Source organism: Schistocerca serialis, chromosome 4 (genome assembly GCF_023864345.2).
Source record: "Schistocerca serialis cubense isolate TAMUIC-IGC-003099 chromosome 4, iqSchSeri2.2, whole genome shotgun sequence".
Taxonomy (NCBI): domain Eukaryota; kingdom Metazoa; phylum Arthropoda; class Insecta; order Orthoptera; family Acrididae; genus Schistocerca; species Schistocerca serialis.
The window spans coordinates 536661386-536674463 of record NC_064641.1 but is presented as its reverse complement, the minus strand read 5'-3'; the positions used below and the strand labels follow the sequence as shown (position 1 = coordinate 536674463).

The following is a 13078-nucleotide window of genomic DNA, read 5'->3' as shown; positions in this document are numbered from 1 at the left end:
CCAATACAGTGAACAATACAAGAGGGCATATATTGTTCTACAAAATAACTGTGCCCTGCATTACAGAGCTACAGATATGTCATTTCCATAGACTCCTATATACTATGATTTTTTCCCCCCTATACATAAATACAAATCAAACCACAACAAGTGAACTGACAAGATGTGTCATGCATTGTCATGTTAGAGCAAGATTTCTTTTGAATTCCTCTCAGAGTAAACACGTCTAGAATTTGTTCAGAGTACTCACATATGTCTCTCTGTTAATAGTTGACCCTTCTGGCAACATGTGCGTGAGAATGATACCCTCATTGTCCCCAAAAGAGTGTCATCATGACTTTCAACAGAGGGAGTTGTCTTGAATATCTTCTTTTTTGGTGATTGCAGGTGGTACCATCCTAGTGATAAATCAGGTTCCCTCATGCGTAATGATCCATAGCAGGAAGTCCTCTCCATTGGCCTCAAAAAAACACCTGCCCTCCCTCTGCCCCCTTCCCCCCCAAAGCTCTCTGATAGCTGTAAATCCAAGTCTGATGTGCCAGTCTGCATGAATAATGGCATCTGTGTGATTTATCATGTTGGGAGCAGTGGCTGTGAGAAGATGTACCAAACAATGGTTGATAATGGAACTCAATTTATGTACCTCCTGAGGCTTTAACTCTCATACTCATTGCCAACAGTACTCCTATCAATTGTAAGGGCATGGATTGAGGCCCTTACCATGCAGGATGGCAAAAAGTGGTGAATGCTGGATGGTGCTCTGTGCACCAATGAGATAGCATTAGCAAGACATGCATTTATTCAGTCAAGTATTACTATCCAATCATCTTCTCTATGACAGCAGAGAGGAAGACCGCAAACACAGTACACAGAATTGAATGTGCTGACATGCATGCTCAACAATATCTTGAGGCAACTGTCTCCAGTGTGGCTGTTTACATAATACCCCAATGTCATGAAGGATAGCCAGCAGCAGGCACAGCTCACACAGTGGCGTCGACCAGCAGCAGGCACAGCTCACACAGTGGCGTCGACCACCAGACTGTAGACCGTGTGTTCCTAGGGCACTCCCATGTAAATTGAAGGGATGTGACAGAGCAACTTCAGCAGATCTCCTTGTTACAATACGAGAGAAGGAAAGTTGCTACTCACCATATAGCGGAGATGCTGAGCCATGATAGGCACAACAAAATCATAGCTTTCAGCCATTAAGGCCTTTGTCAGCAGTACACAAAAGTGCAACTTGCACACACATCTGCAGTCTCAGAGAGCTGAAACTACACTGCGATCAGCAGCATCAGTGCATGATGGGAGTGGTGACTGGGTGGGGGTAAGGAGGAGGCTGGGGTGGGGAGGGGGAAGGATAGTATGGTGGGAGTGGCGGACAGTGAAGTATTGCACTTTGGACGGACGGTAGGCGAGAAGGAGTGGAGGGGGGAGGAGCTAAGTAGTGGAATTGAGAGAAATAAAAATAAAAGAAATTAAAAGATTGGGCGTGGTAGTGAAATGACGGCTGTGTAGTGCTGGAATGGGAACAGGGAGGGGGCTGGATGGGTGAGGACAGTGACTAACAAAGGTTGAGGTCAGGAGGGTTATGGGAACGTAGGATGTATTGCAGGGAAAGTTCCCACCTGCGCAATTCAGAAAAGATGGTGTTGGTGAGAGGGATCCATATGGCACAGGCTGTGAAGCAGTCATTGAGGTGAGGTGTATCATGTTTGGCAGCGTGTTCAGCTACAGGGTGGTCCACTTGTTTTTTGGCCTCAGTTTGTCGGTGGACGTTCATGCGGACAGACAGCTTGTTGGTTGTCATGCCTACATAGAATGCAGCACAGTGGTTGCAGCTTAGCTTGTAGATCACATGACCGATTTCATAGGTAGCCCTACTTTTGATGTGATAGGTAATGTTGGTGACGGGACTGGAGTAGGTGGTGGTAGGAGGATGTATGGGACAGGTCTTGCATCTAGGTCTATTACAAGGGTATGAGCCATGAGGTAAGGGATTGGGAGCAGGGGTTGTGTAAGGATGGACGAGGATATTGTGTCGGTTCGGTGGACAGCAGAATAACACGGTAGGAGGGGTGCGAAGGATAGTGGGTAGGACATTTCTCATTTCAGGGCACAATGAGAGGTAGTCGAAAACCGGGCGGAGAATGTAATTCAGTTGCTCCAGTCCCGGATGGTACTGAGTTACGGGGGTAATGCTCCTCTGTGGCCAGACTGTGGGACTTTGGGAGGTGGTGGGAGACTGGAAAGATAAGGCACGGGAGATTTGTTTTTGTACAAGGTTGGGAGGATAATTATGGTCAGTGAAGGTTTCAGTGAGACCCGCAGTATATTTAGAGAGAGACTGCTCATCACTGCAGATGCGACTATGTAGGCATGACAATCAACAAGCTGTCTGTTCGCATGAACAGCCACCGACAAACTGTGGCCGAAAAACAAGTGGATCACCCTGTAGCTGAACACGCTGCCAAACATGATACACCTCATCTCAATGACTGCTTCACAGCCTGCGTCATATGGATCCTTCCCACCAACACCAGCTTTTCTGAATTGCGCAGGCGGGAACTCTACGTGCAATACATCCTCCATTCCCATAACCCTCCTGGCCTCAACCTTCATTAGTCACTGTCCTCACCCATCCAGCCCCCTCCCTGTTCCCACTCCAGCACTACACAGCCGTCATTTCACCACCACACCCAGTCTTTTAATTTCTTTTATTTTTATTTTTATTTCTCTCCTTTCCGCTACTTAGCCCCTCCCCCCTCCGCACCTTTTCTTCTACCCTCCATCTAAATTGCAACACTTCACTGTCCGCCACTCCCACCATATTATCCTTTCCCCTTCCCAAACCAGCCTCCTCCTTACCCCCACCCAGTCGCCACTCCCATCACTCTGATCACAGTGTAGTTTCAGCTCTCTGAGACTGCAGATGTGTGTGCAAGTTGCGCTTGCGTGAGTGTGTGTGTGCGTGTGTGTATGTGTGTCTACTGCTGACAAAGGCCTTAATGGCCGAAAGCTATGATTGTGTGAATCTTTTTATTGTGCCTATTGTGGCTCAGCATCTCCGCTATATGGTGAGTAGCAACCTTCCTTCTCTCACATTGTTACATTCCATCCTGGATTTTCCATTGTTAGATCTCCTAAAGTGCGCATCATTTATGTTGGCGGCCAAGTTTAGGTTCGTTCTGCGCATCTGACGTCACAAAACACAGTCAGCCAATGAACAGAGAACGACGTTGCCAGATCTCAACTGCAGTGCATAGCATGGACGAGTGTCTTCAGTATTAGAAATGTTCAGTCATAAATAAAGTAATAGAACAAAAGCAATGTCTTGATAGCAGACTTTCTTTTATAGAAAGTTTGGAAAAAAGCGTTCTTTATACCAATTGCCTCATATTCTATTAATTAATTAAACGAAACAAGCAATAAGACTCCTAATTCAGGCGATAGGAAGGAAAGGTGTTTGTATCAATCTCACGAACCGCTTTTTCGCACTAAAGAAGAGCGGTAATTGTTTATTTCCTATTGTACTTCGACGAAGCGTGAGTAATTCATAGTCATACCAAAAGTGTTTGTTAGTATTTTGCATGAGGTATTAGACTACTCACTGTATTCTGTAAGCAGATGATCTGCGTTAGCGTAATGGTTAAGGTGTTGGACTTCTACGCAACAGGTTATGAGTTCAAACCTTGGGCGGAGCTTAATATTTTAATTATTTAAAAACAATATCGAAGTGCCTTACTTCATGAATTATATTCGTTTGAATGCAATATTTTGATATTTCTAGTGCTTTGTCTCTTCATAAACCCTTTCGCTGCTGCAGACACGTGCTCCCCGCATTCCGCGCTGTGCGCAATTTTGTCATCACTGCACTGCTCGCCTGTGCAGACACATGGTGTTCCCACTGCTTTGACACACTTATCATTCGATTTCACAAAAACTATTTGGCCCAAAAATCTGATTTTTACACGTCTTCTTGACTGATACCTTCCCCCCATAAATGACTTAATTTTGTTTCGATGTTCAACGCAGTTATTATGCAGCATTAAATGTAGTAAACCATTCCACGAAATTTTGAAGAGTTTGCAGAGGTAGAAGTCCATAGCGTATAATTTCCGTATGGTCGATTTTAGTTGCCACAATCTTGAGAATGAAATGTGGATAAGATACCTAAATTTCATATAACATTTACTGTATAACAATATCTCATTTAATTTAAGTACCACATAGGTGTCGTATGTAATATTGATATAATAGAAGGAAACATTCCACGTGGGAAAAATTATATATAAAAACAAAGATGAGGTGACTTACCGAACAAAAGCACTGGCAGGTCGATAGACACACAAACAAACACAAACATACACACAAAATTCAAGCTTTCGCAACAAACTGTTGCCTCATCAGGAAAGAGGGAAGGAGAGGGGAAGACGAAAGGAAGTGGGTTTTAAGGGACAGGGTAAGGAGTCATTCCAATCCCGGGAGTGGAAAGACTTACCTTAGGGGGAAAAAAGGACAGGTATACACTCGCACACACGCACATATCCATCCACACATACAGACACAAGCAGACATATTTAAAGACAAAGAGTTTGGGCAGAGAATGTCTGCTTGTGTCTGTATGTGTGGAGGGATATGTGCGTGTGTGCAAGTGTATACCTGTCCTTTTTTCCCCCTAAGGTAAGTCTTTCCGCTCCCGGGATTGGAATGACTCCTTACCCTCTCCCTTAAAACCCACTTCCTTTCGTCTTCCCCTCTCCTTCCCTCTTTCCTGATGAGGCAACAGTTTGTTGCGAAAGCTTGAATTTTGTGTGTATGTTTGTGTTTGTTTGTGTGTCTATCGACTTGCCAGCGCTTTTGTTCGGTAAGTCACCTCATCTTTGTTTTTATATGTATGTAATATTGAGAAATATTCCGTCTTTCGCGACTGTAATAAAAGTTTTATTTACACCGGACGCGTTTGGCTTTATTTTAAAGCACTTCAATCAATGAAAGGTATGGCACATACACAATGGTACTCATGTTCTCTTTCTTGTTTTTGTTCCACAGTCGCAGTTTCACCAATGGTACTGAAATATATTCCTCTTCTGCAACTGTAATAAGCGACTTATTTAGACCAGACGCGTTTCTCTCTTTTGAAGCATCTTCAGTGGACACTACTTTGTCTCCTCCATTGCCAAGTCACCTTTCGTAGTTTTGTGCTGCGGTAACACAATATTCAACGTTTTTGTTGGCTGATCAGTGTTTTAGCAAATAAATGATTTTTGTGTGTGCCCCACACAAAAATTATATTTGACATAGCTCAGAGCACTTCACTGATAGACGGTATATTCAAGTCCTAATGTTTTTGTAAGTCCACAGTTTTGTTTAATGTATTTTGTCTACTTCCTTTTGATTCATTGAAGTGCTTTAAAATAAAGCCAAACGTGCTCAGTGTAAATAAAACTTTTGTTACAGTCGCGAAAGATGGAATATTTCTCAATATTACATACGACACCTATGTGGTACTTAAATGAGATATTGTTATACAGTAAATTTTATATGAAATTTAGGTATCTTGTCCACATTTCATTCTCAACATTGTGGCAACTAAAATCGACCATACGGAAATTATACGCTATGGACTTCTACCTCTGCAAACTCTTCAAAATTTTGTGCAATGGTTTACTACATTTAATGCTGCATAATAACTGCGTTGAACATCGAAACAAAATTAAGTCATTTATGGGGGGAAGGTATCAGTCAAGAAGACATGTAAAAATCTAATTTTTGGGCCAAATAGTTTTTGTGGAATCGAATGATAGGTGTGTCAAAGCAGTGGCAACACCATGTGTCTGCACAGGCGAGCAGTGCAGTGGCAAAATCGCACACAGTGCGGAATGCAGGGAGCACGTCTTTGTAACAGTGAAAGGGTTAATGTGGCCGTGGTGGCTTTACTTCATGAACTGCGCGCTCCGCCCTAAACGTAAGCTTGCAAACTAGCTATACTATGGCGCTGCTTCTATTGGCGCGTGCATCGTGTGCAACAGGCAACGCAGCAGTCTCCCGCGTCTGGGCGGGCACGCGCGAGCCGCCAAGATAAAAGAATTGAACTATAGTCATGTAGATGGTAATGCTAAGTTACAGCAGATTCTCCACTAGAAGTAGGCTGTGGGTGCCAGTGCCTGCTCACAGATGCAAGTTGGGGGCAGCAGCCTTTAGCGCACCTCCTGAATACAGCAACAGGTTGATGGTGCCTTAAACACCATCCGTTTGGCTCTCAGAAAGCTAGAAGTAGAAGTGCTAAGGACTTCATTTCAGTGGATGGGATGTTGGCAGCTCACAGCAACCAGGTTCAGTAAAACAGACAGGCAGCAATGCCACATGTAGAAGTCATCTGGGAAATGGTAGGCAGCACATCGTAGGGTCAGCATCATACATGGCTCACTGTAACTGAATAACATATGGGATTAGAAGCCTGAGTATTTATTACTAGCTGCCTATAAAGCAGCCATATCATATACCAGCACTAAGGGAGCTTCTGCACAGCATTTTATATGGATATTACCACCAAGTAACTGAGGCAAAGATGTTACATCTGGCTGAGAATGACCACATTTGTCCAAACCCTCCTGGCTCATCTGCACTCTTTGCCCCACCTTGGTGTCACAACAGTGGTTTCACAATTTCAGTTTTGTGCTTTTCTGACATGTCAGTGGGCTGATAAGTGTTCTTGTGGAACACCTACTTGTTCTTGAACCATCATGTTGTGCTCTCAGAATAATGTGATGATTCTTCCTCAGTGATGTCATGCTGCTAAGATAATAATTCAGTCCTCTCGTTCAAATGAGGTGAAGCAATAGCTTCCTACGTGTGCCATATTATTTAAGGATTGTCTCTCTGCCTGTTTGTCATTCTGATTACTACACAGAATGGCCTGGTTTATCTTGGCTAGGTACTGGCAGGAGAAAACTTTAAGAACATTTTGCATTTGCCTATGATACCTTTTTTGGGATCCAACACAACTGTATCATTACCACACACTGCACCTAAACGTTTATGGATGTTCACCACAATTTATTTTCCCCCAGCAAAGAATTCAATCACAGCACACTGATTGAAACAAGTGTCTTGGATAGATGCCATTTCAATGGTTTACTAGACCATTCAACCTTTTGTAATTGTTTGAAACTTGACAAACGTGCAAAAGAAATATCAAATTTGAAGCAAATAAATGGATGTTTTTCTGTATATATTAATGACTTTAAAATAAATTGTGGCAGTATTCATCGAACAAACATTGTAATATGAAAAAAAATAAATACAGTAAAGCTGTACACTGAATCTTCTTTTGCTACTTCTGCTGATCCTAGGTTCAGGTTCATAATATGCATTTTGCTGCTCATACTATAAAATTTGTTTTCAAGTAAATCTAAACAGTTTTATGACAATCAAAAGTACTTGGTGGACGATAAATAATGACTGGAGTAAAGCTAATAACTCATACTTCAGCAGACACATTGAGCCGTAGACAGGCACGTAACATTACTAAGAAAGTTGCTAGATTTTGAACACTTCTGCTTTAAATCTTACAGAATACAGATGGATATCAACGAAAATATTCAATTATTGCTAATATCACGTAAATGGATAGATAAAAAATCTACTCGCCAAGCAGCAGCAGGAGAACACACACAAAAGGATTCAACTTTTACAAGCTTTGAGAGCCTGTGGCTCCTTCTCCTGGCAGAAGAGTTGAAGGGGAAGGAAGAGGGTGAAGGAAAAGGACTGGAAAGGTTTAGGGAAAGGGGTACAGTTCAGAAAAGTCACCCACGACTCCAGGTCAGGAGAGATTTACCAGATGGCATGAGAAGGAAAGACTGATTGTTGGGGACTGCACCAGACAATGCTCGAAAACCTGAGAGTTTAAAGGTGGAAGACAGGGTAATATGCAAGACAGAGATTACTACTAAAACATTGAGCACAAGTTAATAAGAGTGAAAAGCTAAGTGCATTGTATGTAACAGAGGTGGGACTGGAGACGACAAAAAATAGACAAGTCAGAAAATGAAAGATGTAGAAAACTAAAATGGAGTGAAGAATGGAGTAGTTACTGTGAATAAATAATGGGACAAAAGGAAATGAATTGAATTAAGACCAGGTGGGTGGCGAGAACCAAGGACATGTTGTAGTACTAGTTCCCACCTTCGGAGTTTTGAGAAACTGGTGTCTGGGGGAAGAATCCAGATGGTGCATGTGGTGAAACAGGCACCGAGGTCTTCTTGACTGTCATGTTGTACAGCATGCTCTGCAACAGGATATTGTGTGTTGCCTGTATACACCCTCTGCCTATGTCCATTCTCCTGCCTGATAACTGGGTTGTATTCATGCCGATGTAAAAGGCCGAATAGCATTTACATAACAGCTGGTTGAAATGTTGCATTTTTGAATAATTAATAGAATATGCCTCAGTTTTTTAATTAAGGTGAAAATACGTTAAGAATTAATTTTCTCCGTTGAAATAAATCCGCAAAGGAGAAAAGGTCATTATTTAACGAAAGCAATGTTTCCCCCCCCCCCCCCCCCCCTGTTCAGCTAAAGAATGTTCGAGAGAAATGTTTACGTATTGAAACTGCAAAGCAAGTTGAAGGCAGTTGCCATAATTTGTTTTTGGATTATATAAAAATAGGACCTGTGAGCTCTCTCTCTCTCTCTCTCTCTCTCTCTCTCTCTCTCTCTCATTTTTTTTCGATGGCTGTTTCACAGATGTATGTGTCTCTCTCTAATGTTTGGTAAATACTTATGATAATTTAATTTCAAAAGCCATGTTTTAATTAACACTGTACTTTCATTTTTCATTAATTCCACATATCAAATTGTTATGCTACATTTTAGAACTTTTTCAGGCTGCAATGAAGGAGAGTTGCCGATGAATTGTTTGGTGGCCACAGCCGAACGCTACTAGTGTTCAGTCACCTAGTATTTTATAATACTTTTATTTCAGCATCCCTGAGATCTCTTTTACCATTCTTTTCTGTCAATATCCAGCCAGTGTAATTACGGAAACTGCGTAATTTTTAGATCGGTCACTGGCCTCTAAACAATGCCATCGGTCAACATTCTCATGAGTCTGACGGGAATTTGATGCTGGTTGGTGGAATATATAATTTCAACATCAACAAGTAAAAAATTTTCTATGCACCAGTTTACCATTTTAGTAGCTTTCCACCAGCAAAAGCAATAAATATAATATTACGTCATTTAAAAAAAAAATAAATGCCAGTAATATTAAATGGTATATGGCATGTGTTGTTTCACAGGTGGCCCTGCCTTTAAGAGTATGTGTTTTGGCAGTTACAGGGATGGAATAGGTTGTGGTAGGAGGGCGCATAGGGAAAGTCTTGCAGCAGGGACGGTCACAAGGGTAGGAGCCACACGTTAGGGAGATGGGTGCAGAAGGAGCATAAGGTCAGACAGGGATATTGCGGAGATTGGGAGGGCAACGAAAAGCTATTCTAGGTGTTGTGGGCAAAACCCCAGGCGGAATAGATCTAATTCCAGGCCACGATTTTAGGAAGTGATGGCCTTTTTAACATGATTAATAAGTTGTCGTCTCTTCCTCTATGAATAGATGATGAATGCAGCTAGCCGCTAACTTTGTGTAGTGTCTTGTCTGTATAGCCGTGAATCTGTTGCCTTTAAGACCCTTTCACCTTCACACATAAATCTATACAGTAATGTAAGGGCCTCCCGTGTCTTGGCTGATCCGTGATAAGACAGGCGAAAAGTTAGACTAATGGAGGATTATTAGTATTATCTCTATTTTCATTCACTCTCTCTCTTTCTCTCCTTTATCTATGTACAGTTTTTAATATAATATTTCATTATGTGAAATCAGCCAAATAGGATCTTTGGTGGAGTCCTTCATCTTGGTAATCAGCGGCTGGCTTTCTGTAAGAGATCTTTACATTTATTATTACTGTTAAACACTGTATTCAGTCGGGAGAATCAATCGTGTGGACAATTTGTTCCTTTTACGAAAGATTGCGAATTCCAGATGTGTACAAAGCCTTTTTGGACAATTTAACACAGACTCAGTGATTGCAGGCCCTCTTCGACACAGCTGAAACTTCCCCACTAATTACAGGGCCAACGTGATCATCAAATAGTTCAGAAAAAACTCATTCGTTCATTCACTCCGGAACAAAAAGTCACAAACCTTATTTATGAAGGAAATTGTGTATTAAATCCATCTCCATTGCATGTCCAGATCTCCGGTGATTCCACGTCTTAATTATTTTCCGTTTACACTCTCTTTCTATTCAAACAAACCGCTAGTGGGACAAAAGTTAATTCACTCGATTTAGCGGGAAGAAAATCAGAATATGTAATTCTCAGAAATACGTCAATCCCTCAATCCCCACTCCAGAAGCTGTCCTAGTTACCACTCTAACAACCATGGAGAATGCATATATGCATCTCTGTTATTTCAAAGAATAAACGCGCTAGAAAATACTTTGGCGTCGTCTAGCTGTCGCCGCATATGTTACGAGAAAATCAGATCAGATACTTTTCCAAAGTGAATGAATGTGGATGGTTTGATTGACAATGATTAATTGGTGCGTGGTAGAGGGTATTTTCTGTGGGGACATTACACCTTGTCGAAGCAGATGATTGATATATTCGAGACCAGGATAACATTTGACAGGTAATGTGCTCCAAAGTTGTTTTTTGGAAGATCAGCAGTATCAGGATTGGAATTGATGGCTTAGGAAACCTACTTTTGAACTAAGCTGCCGGGACAATTGCATCCAGTGAAGGCTGGAGTGAGAGCAGTGGGGTATTGCATCCAAACAAATACATTTGCCTCGAATGCCAGGACTGTATGGGATGGAATGTTTGACATGTCAGTGATGGCAACTGTCAGAAGTACTGTTGTTTGTTAGTAGGTTTGATGTGGATGGAAGTCTGTTGCTGGCCTTCAGTGAGAATGAGATCAACATCAAGAAAAGTGGCATGAGATATGGAATAGGACCATGTGAAATTTAACTGGGCCAAGGTATTTAGAGATTCCAGGAATTTTAACAGGTCATCCTCATCATGAGTCCATATGGCAAAGATGCCATCAGTGTACCTAAACCAATCCAGGGGCTGAAGGTTTATGGATCCCAGGAAAGCCCCTTCAAGTGACCCACGAAAAGGTTGGCATAGGAAGGAGCCATCCTGGTTTCCATGACCACACCCCAGATCTGTTTTTATGTCTGCTCCTCAAAGGTGAAGTAATTGTTGGTAAGTGTGAAGTTGATTAAGGTGAGCTAGAAGGATATCATAGGCTTGGAATCAGGTGGGTGTTGACTGAGGAAATGTTCACCAGCAGACAGACCATGTATGTGAGGATGATGGTATAGAGGGAGATGGCATCAATAGTGACAAACAAGGTGTGTGGTGGGAGTGGGTCGTGCACACATTTCAGATGATATAGGAAATGGTTGGAATCTTTCATATAGGCGGTAAGTCTTTGTACTGTGGGTTGCAGGTGTTGATCAACTAAGGCAGAGATGTATTCTGTGGGTGCTTTGAAGCCAGCAACACTAGGGCGGCCAAGATCATTGTGTTTATGGTTCTTAGGAAGAAGGTAAAAGGTGGGAGTGCATGGTTTGAGTGGGGTAAGAAGTTCTATGCATTGAGGTACAAGTCCTTGTGAGGGGCTTGAGGTTTTTAGCAGGGACTGTAGGTCAGTTTGAATCACAGGGATGGGATATTGATGGCAGATGCTGTACGTAGAGATGTCAGATAGCTAGTGTAGACCTTCACTAACATTCTCCTACTGGTTAAGTACTATAGTGGCAGATCCTTTGTCTGCTGGGAGGATAATGCATGATGATTTGGCATGACTACCACCCAGTTATCAGTCAGGATGAATGGTCATAGGCAGAGGGTGTATACATGCAACACACAATATCTTGTTGTAGAGAATGCTCTACAACATGACAGTCAAGAAGACCTCGGTGCCTGTTTCACCATACATGCCAGCTGGATTCTTCCCCCAGACACCAGTTTCTCAGAACTCTGAAGGTGGGAACTATGACTACAACATGCCCTTGGTTCTCACCACCCACCTGGCCTTAATTTAAGTTAATTCCTTCTGTCTCAGCATTTATTCACAGTAACTACTCCTTTCTTCACTCCATTTTAGTTATCTGCATCTTTCATTTTCTGACTTATCTATTTTTTGCCATCCCCCCTCCCGCCTCTGTTACACAGTGCACTTAGCTTTCCACTCTTATTAACTTGTGCTCAATGTTTTAGTAGTAATCTCTGTCTTGCATATTACCTTGTCTTCCATCTTTAAGCTTGCAGGTTTTCAAGACTCGTCTGGCGTAGTCCCCAACAATCAGTCTTTTCTTCTCATCCCTTCGGTAAGTCTCCCCTGAACTGGAGTTGTGGGTGACTTAGCTGAACTGTATCCCTTTCCCTAAACTTCTCCAGTCCTTTTCCTTCACCCCTCTCCCTTCCCCTTCAACTCTTCTGCCAGAAGACAAAGCCACAGGCTCCGAAAGATTGTAAAAGTTAAATCCTTTTGTGTGTGTTCTCTCCTGCCACTGCTTGGTGAGTAGATTTTTTATCTATCCATTTACATTATAGAATACAGGTACACACACACACATACATCTGCATGGCTACATCGTCCCAGCTGACTAGATTATGGTGGAACTGCACCTCGAATGGGGCAAGGAACTGTGCCAGGTGCAGTGGGAAAGGGGAGAAAGGAGGTGAGAAATGGTTTGTAGAACAAGGATGCCCATGCATAGTTTGAAGGGGGAGAGAGCTAGTCCTGCGGAGGAGGGGGGGGGGGGCGGGGGGGAAGAGGGGAGAGGGGTTATGGAGTATTTTTAATATTAAAAATTTTGGAGGACAAGTGATGACTTTTAAGTAGCCATAAAATAGTTCCAGTTCTGAACCTGTAAAAACCTGCATAATACCAACTTTTAAAAAAATTTCTTGAATGAAAAGCATCTAACTACATTATATTTTTTCCTTCCCCTGAGAGCTGGGGAGGGGAGTGTGGTGTGCCCGCCCCCTTAACACTGGG

General features: G+C 42.4%; 1 protein-coding gene across 3 annotated transcripts in view; it reads right to left on the bottom strand.

The window, feature by feature from the left end:
* LOC126475252 (mitochondrial ornithine transporter 1) overlaps positions 1–13078 on the bottom strand; it is a 97409-nt gene that overhangs the window by 56041 nt on the left and 28290 nt on the right. The window lies entirely within an intron of this gene.